Genomic DNA, 10,738 nt, shown 5'->3' with positions numbered 1-10,738 from the left:
ATCCTGCCAACTGTGTCAATTTTGTGATATTTGTGTCCATTTAACTTAGAGGCTCAGATTCCTGGACAAGACAGATTTCAGTGATATAAAAATGGAATTTATTAGGAAAATATTTAAGTGTGCTAAAAATGAGACTTAGTTACATCACCAGACAAGACAGTGACAAAACATGAAGAGGAATGCTAGAGAATCTTGCAGACAGCATTTTCAGGGTCTGACAAGACAAGTCCCAAGCAAAGCGTCCTCCTTTTCACTTGGATAGGAGTCTCTCCCTCTCTTCCTGATGAGATTCTTCTCTCAACAGCTCATGAGATTCTCTTTCTCCTCCTTCTTCTTACTGCTTGTATATAGTTTGCATGGTTCCTTTACACAATAGTGGCCAAATTCCAATTAGCTTATGTGTCTGGGCCCAACTGATCCTCTGGGAACTGACTAGGGACCAGAAGGAGCTTTCTGAGACCTAGATGACTTTATCAAATATGTCTCCTTCTGGGAGGAGAGCCAGTCTTCCCTGCTGGAGTGCAGATTTCAACAATTTATTACTAAGGTCATGCAATGGCAACATCAGTTGAACAGAGAAGACCCTATGAATTAATCTTTCCCTTACATCCCTACAGGAAGGTATCTCAAACTTGGCATTATTGACATCTGATCATTCTCTGTGATGGGAGATGCCTTTGTGTCATCCTGACCTCTGACCACTAGATGCCAGTAGCACTTTCTCACCCCAATGTGACAACCATAAATTTCCTCAGTCCTTGCCAAATATCCCCTGGGGGGACCAGACTCCCAAAAGTTTAGATCCATAGCTCTAGATGTTGATGTTTAGTTCAGAAGAAGCTGGGATAGAAATTCCCATGCAAGAGGGCTTAGCTGTGGTCTCTTTAGCTTCAGCTTTCAACTCTTTCTCACCTTGGAATTGCATCTTCTCTGATGAGCAGGCTATGTTTTGCAGCCACTCCTTTCTGGCTCTTCTTCTCTTCCTTTTTTCCTTAATTCTATCATGTTGGCATGCGCTCCCTTTGTGTCTCATCAGGCAAAAGAGCCAAGGAATGTACGGAATAGATCTTTTCATGTTCAAAGTCAGGTAAACTTCTTCCCTGAATACTCCAGAGAAAGTGAGGCCTGGCAGACCTTCGTCTTGCAACAGTGAAAATAATTTACAATTCTCACTGCCATAAAAGGAGTATAAATGATTGCTGAAAATTATTGCAGTAACACACACAGTGCTTATTGCTTGTCCATAAGTGCTGATTCCCCACCTGTTCTCTCATTCAATTAGGAGATTCCATGCTGGGAGCATAAAATATTTCAGTCATCACAGTCTAGTTGCCAAATTCTATCAGAGTCAAAAGTGTGAGAACAATCTCACAGTGAGTTCAGTGGCTACCCAGACCCAATCTTCAGTTGTTTACTCATTTCCAGGATTCATAATTGTAATCACCATACTCAGCAACTACCAGAATTCCCACATTGGCTCTCTTACTCATGAAGTGATGGCTATTATTTGAGGAAAGGCCTAGTGGAAGCCACTAGAACTGCCCTACCTAGAAAAATATTCAATCACAATCAATACCGTATTCCTGGAGGGATTGCAGAGGTTAGTTCCAGTCTTAATAACTTGAAGGATGCAGGGGTGGTGATTCCTACCACATCCCTATTCAACTCTCCTATTTTACCTAAAGAAAACAGATGGGTTTTGGAGTATGGTGGTAGATTATCATACAGTGAACCAGATGAAGACTCCAATTGCAGCTGATGTTCCATATGTGGTAACATTGCTGTACAAATCAGCACATCACCTGATTCCTTATATGTAGCTATTTATTTGGCAAATGATTTATTCTCAAAATCTGTCAGCAAGGCCCACCAGAAACAATTTACATTCAACTGGGGAAGCTAGAGGAATACCTTCAGAGTTCTGCAATATGGGATTATAAACCACCCAGTCCCATATTACAGTCTTATCCTCAGGGAAATTGACCAATTCTTCTTCCCATAAGACATCACACTTGTCCATTATATTGATGATACCATGTTGACTGGACCTAGTGAACTGATTTATGAACTACTGTAGACATATTGGCAATGGATTTGCATGTGAGGGAACGGGAGTTAATCCAGCAAACATATAGTGTCTTCCCACCTCAGTGAAATTTCTAGGTGTCCAGTTGTGTGGGATATGTCAAGAAATCCCTTCTAATTTGAAAAATAGGCTGTTGTATACGGTTCCTCCTACAACCAAAAAAGAGGTACACTGCCTAGATGGCCTGTATGGATTTTAGAGATAACATATTCTTCATTTGGGTGAGCAAATTGACCCATTTACTAAGTGACCAGAAAAACTGCTGGTTTTGAGTGGGGACTCAGAAAAAGGGGAGGCTCTGTGACATGTCTAGGTTGCTGTGCAAGATGCTCTGCCATGTAGGCTTTATGATCCAGCAGATCCAAAGGTGCTGGAAGTGTCAGTGGCAAATAGGGCTGTCATCTGGAGCCTTTGATGGTCGTAGAGGAGAATCAGAGCACAGAACCTTAGAATTTTGGAACAAACATTACCATCCAATGCAGATAACTACTCTTCTTTTGAGAAACAGCTTTTGGCCTGGTAGTGGGCCTTAGTAGAGATTGAGTTCTTAGCAATGAGTCATCAAGTTACCTTCCAAGGAACATAAGTTGCTTATCATGACCTCGGTGTTGTCTGACCCAGCAAGCCATAAATTTGGGCATGCAGAACAGCAATCCATCATAAAATGAAAATGGTACTTAAGAGATAGGGCTTGTGCATGTCCTGAAGGCACAAGTAAGTAACATAAGGAAGTGGCCAAAATGCTTATGTCCCCTACACCTGCTGTGTTACCTACTGTTTCCCAGACCAATGCTATTGCCTCTTGGGAAGTTCCTTGCAGTCAATCAACTGAGGAAAAGAAAATGTGGGCCTGATTTATAGATACTTCTGCACAATATGCAGTGACCACCCATAAGTTGGCAGCTGTTGTACTACAACCTCATTCTGGTATGTCCTTAAAGAGAGTAATTAGTGAGGAGAATTTCTCCTAGTAGGTAGAACTTCGAGCAGTGCACATGGTTGCACATTTTCCTTGGAAGGAGTCCTGTGAAGAGGTGCATTTGTATACTGACTCATGGAATGTTGCTAATGATATGGCTGGATGGTCCGGGAACCAGAAGAAACATGATTGGAAAGTTGGTGAAAAAGCTGTCATTGAAAGAGTTATGTAGATATACCATTCTAAGTGGGCAAAGAACATGAAGATATTTATGTCACATATGTTTGCTCAACACAGAGTGATTTCAGCAAAGGAAGGTTTTAATATTCATGTGCATGAGATGACCTGTCTTGTAAATGCACTTTATCCTCTTTTTTCAGCCTTGTATGCCTTTGCCAAATGGGTTCATTAACAAAGTGGGCATGGTGGTAGGGATAGAGGTTATTCATGGGCTCATCAACCTAGATTTCCACTCACAAAGGCTGACCTGGCTGCAGCCACTGTTGAGCACCTTATCTGACAGAAGGAGAAGCCCATACTTAGTCCCCTAAAAGTGCTATTCCCCAAGGTGATCAGCTTGCACCTAGTGGCAGATTAATTACATTGGACCATTTCCATCATGTCAGGTGCAGTGATTTGTTCTAAATTGAATAGAACAATACTCTGGATATGGGATTGCCTTCTTTGCACAGAATAATTCTGCAAAAACTGCTTTCCATGAACATATGGAGTGCCTTATTCAACATCATGTTCTTCATTATCATATTGCTTTGGACCAAGGAATCCACTTCACAACAAAGGAAGTGCAGGAATGGCACCTGATCATGGAATTCTCTGTCCCTACCATGTTACCCATCACTCAGAGGCAGCTGTGTTGATAGAATGTTGGAATGGCCTTTTAAATTCCAAGTTACAATTGCAATTAGGTCCCAAACCTAGCAGGGCCTGGGAAATGTTCTCCTTGATGCTGTGTATAGCCTGAATCAGCATCCACTGTATGCTGCTCCTACTCTCATTGCCAGTATGTACAAATCCAGAAATCAAGTGGTGGAAATAGGAGTGGCACTGACTATAATCCCTCATGATCAATTTGGAAAATTTTTGTTTCTTGTCCCTGAAATCTTAATCTCTTATGGTATCCACATATTTCTTCCAAAAGGTTGGGTGCTCCTATGAGGAGACATAACAATGATTCCATCGAATGGGAAGTTGACTGCCAACTGGCCCTTTGGTATTCTCATGGCACTGAATCAACATGCCAAGGGGGTTACTGTTCTGCCTGGGGTGTTTGAGCTTGACTACCAAAGGAAACTATGACTGCAAACACATAATGGATGTAAAGAAGAGATTTACTGGAATGTAGGAGGTCCCCTAGGGCATCTCTTTTTGTTACCATGTCCTGTGATTTAATCTAATGTAAAACTGCAACAACCCTATCCATGTGTTAACTACCAATGGGCTAGAAACTTTAGGAATGAAGGTTTGGGTCATTTCTCCTGGCAAAGAACCACAGCATGCTGAGCTGCTCCCTGAGGGTAAAGGGAAAGCGGAATGTGGAGCTGAAGAATGCAGTGGTGAGTATGAACTTTGATCATGTGACCAGTTACAGCTATGGGGCTGTGATTGTATGAATATTTCCTCTCTGTCTTGTTAAGAGTATTATGCATTTTACATTAGCAAATTTCTTGTTTTCCTCTTATTATATTACAGAGCTTGTATGGTTCATGTTACGTTATTTAAATCATAAGCCATGGAGTTTAAGAGTGAATGTTCCCTTAGGACTTGCACCCTATTCTGGAGAAATGTAGTGCACTTTCTGTTGTACCCAGGCATTTGATGATAGTTAGGTGAAACATATGTCCAGTTTGTGTTCCGTTTGAAAATTAATTCTGTTTCAAGGTGACATGTATAGCTGTCAATTTGAAAAGGGGTGAACTGTGATAATTATGTTCTGTTGTCAGCTTGGCCAGTGATGACGCTCTATTTTCTGGTCAGGGAAGCACTGGCCTAGCCATTTCTACAAGGATATTTTGTGGCTGGTTGATAAACTGTAACTCTGGTGCACTAAATCATCAGTAAGTTGATTGCAACTGTGGCTGATTACAAATGCAATCAACTAAGGCATGCCTCCCAACAATACGAGTATTCAATCAGTTCAAAGCTTTTAAAGAAGAGAATTTTTTTTCACTGCTTCTTCATTCAGTGAGGCTGTCCTGTAGAATTCATCCAGTCACTTCATCAGAGCTGCCAGCTTCAAAGCATATACTTCAGATTTTGGACTCGTCTACTCCCTTGGTTGTGTGAGACAGCTTTATAAATTTCATATTTATAAAAATAATCCAGCGGTTCTGTTTCCCTAGAGAATCCTTCTTAATACAGGCATTTACAACAAATTGACAATTAATATCATTCTTATTTCTAAAAGACTGGATTGTTTTTCCCCTAAGATCAGTCACAAGACAGGGATGACTCTTCTGGCCACGTCTATATAACATTGCACTAAAGATTATAGGGAGTAACATTAGCCCAGATTGTAAATATAATGAATATAGATAGGAAAGAAATAAAGTGCTTTTCTAAATTTACATATTATTTTCTTTACAGAAAATGCTCAAACATCTACAACAATGAGAACCATTAATTTTGCCATGGAAGTTTACAGGAAACAACATCTAAATGTGAAAATCAATTGGATTTCAATACAATGATAATGATCACCCCAAAACTAAATGTAAATACTTCAATTTAAAATAGCATCAAATAAAAATAATCAGCACATAGGAAGAAATTTAATAAAAGTGCTGTATTTATGCATTGGCAGATAAAGTCCTTTATTCAAAAGATTCATTCATGAATTGTGTTTTGTATACTGCATGGCTGGGATCACATTTCATTGACCCAAAAAAAAGATAGAAAAATTTGACTGCATCAAAATTAATATCTTCTGATTCAAGGGATTCACCACTAAGAGTGTGAAGAAACTATACATCCAATAAGCACAAACATTTGCAAATAACATGCTAATACAGGAATTGTATTTAGAATATGTCAATAACTTATTTCAGCAATAATAAAACAGCACACAAAAAATAAAACAACACAGAGAAGATATACGAATGGTTAGTAAGTACATGAATAATAGCGTCACAGTAATTGCCATTGGAGAAATTAAAAACAAAACTATAATGCTATCCCACTTCACACCCACTATAATGGCTAGAATGAAAAACATCAGGGTATCAATAATATTGTGAGAATATTGATAAGCAGAAAGCTTGTCACACTGCTGATGGGGATCATAAATGAGCAAACACCTTCAGAAAAAAAGTGCAGTTCTTCAAACACTTAAATGTTATATTACCATATAACCCTGAAATTCCATTGATTTGTATATACCCTAAAATATTGAAATCTGAGATTCAAACATATTTGCATACAAAGATTCATCACAGTGTTATCCACAATAGGCAATGGGTGAAAGCAATCCAAGTGTCCAGTTGATGAATGGATGTGAAAATATGACATATATCCAAGAAGGATTATTATTCAGCTGTATAAAGGAATGAAGTTTGGGTGCATGCTGCAACACAGATGAATCATGGAATGTGTTGTTGAGTTACACAAATCAAATACAAGGGGTAATTATTGCTATGATTTCATTTAAACTAAATGACTAGGAAAAGCAAATGCATAGACACAGTCAGTCAGTCAGAGTTTACAGACTCAGGCTCTCACATGGAGGTGATACTTAATGGTTATAGTATTGTGTGTGAGATGAACACATTTTGGCAATGTTTGGGGGTGATTGTAGCACAAACTTGAGATTAATATTATCCAATTGTTCATATGAAAGTGGGTAAAGTGAGAAATTTTGAGCAGTATATATGTAGTAAGGATAATACATTGAAAAATAAAAGTAAAATGGATTATTGATACTTGATACTACATTAATATCCCTTCAGAACATTATGGTAAGTGAAAAAAGCCCATCAAAAATGACCAACTAATTTGTGAGTATTTGGTATTAACCCTGGTTCTGGGGCATTCTCCCCAGCTGTTTTCTCAGGGATCATCTCTAAATTTCTTTCTCTGTGCCTAAAAGTGATGTCATGAATTAGAAAAATTTTGGCTCAATGAATGGTGTCCAATCACATGTAAAAACAGCCAATTGCCCCTCTTGAAGGCAGAAATGACTCTGCCAGAATTTTCCTGGCTCAGGATCCTGAAGAGCTGGATGCAGTCTGGTGATCATTTCCCAGTTAGATGGAAGGTGAATTAGCCAATAGCATTCCCTTAATGCAATCTTTGGGATTCTCATTTTCCATCAAGAGAATGGTTATTCCAGTGTGTAGATTTTCATGGATTACAAACTCTGCTCCTACAAGCACAGAAGGGTGTACATCAATCTCAGCACTGGTCATTTTTTGTGGGGGGATGGGGTGCATGGTCTGGAAATCCAACCTAGGTTTCCCACATGAAAGGTGAGCATTCTACCACTGAAACACCCATGCACCCTTAGCACTGCTCTTATTATCTAGTTTTCAAATTATCCATTTTCTTTCACTCAGTCATTTTTTCTCACATGTCCTTTTTTCTCCTTCTTCTCCCTGATTATGGATCATATGGGTCCTGTGGTCTAATTTCTAAATCTCAGGTTCTTTACTGGGAGATCAGGTTGTAGTGCTGCATGTAGCTCATGCCCATACCTGGGAAATGCTGAGGCAATATTCTCACTCACCACTGATTGGGACCTTAACTCTGTTTTTTGAATGTGGACTCATGTAGAAAATTTAAATGGTCATTTGTGCCTATGCAGGTAATGGTGTTTGGACAAAATGGACTATGGTAAGTGAAAGATATAAAGTTACATGAAACAAAAGATATAAAAGGCAGTTCATCCACATGAGTTAAGACAATCAAATGACAATCTCACAATCAATGTACCAAACAACATATGTGAATATATGTCACCATGAAAAATGCAGTTTGAATCTTAACACAGTGATCTCACCATGACAAATTCATTCCACATGTGGATTTCATTTTCCTGCCTGTCACCTGCAATGCCCCTCCCTGACCCAGAGCCCCTCCATCCATGGACATTGTGAATGCCTCAGGTACAAAGCCCTAATCTTGGGACATTTCTTAGGATGTTCTCCTTTATCCAGATATACTGCAGCAATCATTGGTTACTACAGTTTTCAAGTAATATTCTCTTCACCTCAAGTTGCAGTCTCACCAACGTGAAAGTGGAGTAGAGATCAATTTCTTGGCACATTTATTATTAATTATTAACTGATATTATTGAGCAGCCAGGTTGCAATATTGTGCTTTCAATTGCATTCATTATATGATAGGTTAGAAAGGCATTTTCAGCCAAGTTTGGATCAAAACAGGTCAAGTTCAGGCAAGGAAACCATAGATAAGTGGTGTTGGTTCCTTCCCTTGCACAGGTGTGACGTGTCAGTGCAGGATGAGGGCACATGGTGGTGGGCAACTTTGGTGGTGAGAGATGAGAGCACACAGACTTCCATTCTGGATCCCACCATAGATAACACCAACAACTGTAGTAAGGGAAACATCTGTCAACACTGATAACTTATTACAATTTCATACATGATGTTACAACTGAGGAATGATATCAACAAGGAGGAGAAAACACCAAATACCAATCCCTCAGTGATATCTCAAAAATCAACCGTACCCCTCTCTCTCAGCCAACACGACAAGCAAACTCATTGCCTTCCCCCTCTCCATGAGGGACATGACTCCCAGGGTGTGGACCTTCCTGGCAACGTGGGACAGAAATCTTAGAATGAGCTGGGACTCAATATCAAGGGATTAAGTAAACCTTCTCAACTGAAAGGGGGAAGAGTGAAATGAGACAAAATAAGGTGTCAATGGCTGAGACATTCCAAACACAGTTGAGAGGTTAATCCTGGAGGTTATTCTTATGCATTAAATAGATAGCACCTGTTTAGTTAAGGTGTAATAGAGAGGCTGGAGGGAAGTGCCTGAATATGTGAAGCTGGGCTCCAGTAGCCATGTTTCTTGAAGATGATTGTACAATGATACAGCTTTCATAATGTGACTGTGTGGTTGGGAAAACCTTGTGCCTGATGTTCCTTTTCTCTACCTTATCAACAGACAAGTAAAGCATATGGATTAAAAATAAACAAATAATAGGGAGAACAAATGTTAAAATAAATTTAGTACATTGAAATGCTAGTGATCAATGAAAGGGAGGGGCAAGGGGTAAGGTATGTATGATTTTTTTTCTGTTTTTCTTTTTTTTATGGATTGATTCAAATGTTCTAAGAAATGATCATGGTGATAAATACACAACTATGTGATCATTTTGTGAGTTGATTATATAACAAGTATGGAGTGATCATATGGTAAGCATGTTTCTGTTTGTATGTCATTATGTTTCATAAAAAAAGATTATGGTGAAGAATACACAACTATGTCATCATATTGTGAGCCATTGATTATATACCACGTATGGACTGTACATTTGTGAAAAATTGTCAATGAAAATATTTTTTAAAAATTATGGTAGTAAAAAAATAGTGAAAGTTTGTAAGGATGGGTAATGGTTCCAGGAACTCTCTGTTCATCACTGAATGTTGAACACTGGGGAAATTGGTTGCAGCGATGACGCAGGTCCTGGGTCATCTGGAGCTCTCTGCACCGAGCTAAGCAACCAGGATGGCTGCTGTTTAGTGGTTTGGCTGTGAGCAGCACCTTTTGAGGATGCCCCACTACAGATATCTCATGAAAACGCCCAGATAAACTGAGAAGTGGAAGTAGACAAGGTTTCCACATTATCCAGGAACCAGGTAGAGGCCATCAAGCAGCTCTGGCAGGGGCCTGGAATCGAGGAGTGTTATGACCGGAGGAGGGCACACCAGCTATTGGATTCTGCCAAATATCAGCTGACTGACATTGTCCGAAATGCCATGCCATTGTCTGTGCCAATGCAGCAAGATGTGCTTCATGTCCGAGTGCCCACCACTCACATCATCGAGTATCCTTTTGATTTAGAAAACATCATATTTGGTGTTATCAATGTTTGTGGCCAGCGGTCTGAAAGGTGAAAATGGGTTGATTGCTTTGAAAGTGTCACTTTCATTATTTTTTGGTTGCTCTGCGTGAATATGACCAGATCCTGGCTGAAGGTGACAATGAGAATCTCATGGAAGAAAGCAAGGCCTTATTTAAAACCATTATAACCTATCCCTGGTTTCTGAACTCTTCTGTAATTTTGTTCTTAAGCAGGATATTTAGAAGAAATAATCATGTGCTGTCATCTAATTAGCTATTTCCCAGAATACACAGAACCAGTGCAGATGTCAAACCTGCAAGACACTTTATCCTGAAGCTTTATCAAGACCAGAGTCCTGACAAAGAGAAAATCATCTCTTCCCATTTCACATGTGCCACAGGTACAGAGAATGTGCACTTTGTGTACACAACTCTTCAACGAAACCTGAGGGTATTCAACCTAGTTTAAAAGCTGCTCTGCACTCATCCTTCCCAGTCTGTAATAACAGAAGGCATTACTTACAAACTTTCCTTATCTGAAAATGCTTCTGACATCACCTAGTTTGGCCCATTGTACCAGGTACCAAATGTATGATGCAAACCACAGGGACTGAGAGGGAAGATATTTGAGTTAACCAAAACTTTCTTAAAGCCTTTATTCTCAGACTGTTTTTATAGTTCTTTTA

General features: G+C 39.4%; 1 pseudogene; it reads left to right on the top strand.

The window, feature by feature from the left end:
- Positions 1 to 7,840: 7,840 nt before the first annotated feature.
- Positions 7,841 to 10,521, top strand: LOC143675587 (guanine nucleotide-binding protein subunit alpha-14 pseudogene; annotated as a pseudogene).
- Positions 10,522 to 10,738: the final 217 nt, after the last annotated feature.

The sequence above is a fragment of the Tamandua tetradactyla genome, chromosome 3 (genome assembly GCF_023851605.1).
Source record: "Tamandua tetradactyla isolate mTamTet1 chromosome 3, mTamTet1.pri, whole genome shotgun sequence".
Taxonomy (NCBI): domain Eukaryota; kingdom Metazoa; phylum Chordata; class Mammalia; order Pilosa; family Myrmecophagidae; genus Tamandua; species Tamandua tetradactyla.
This window is presented reverse-complemented; position numbering and strand designations above follow the sequence as displayed.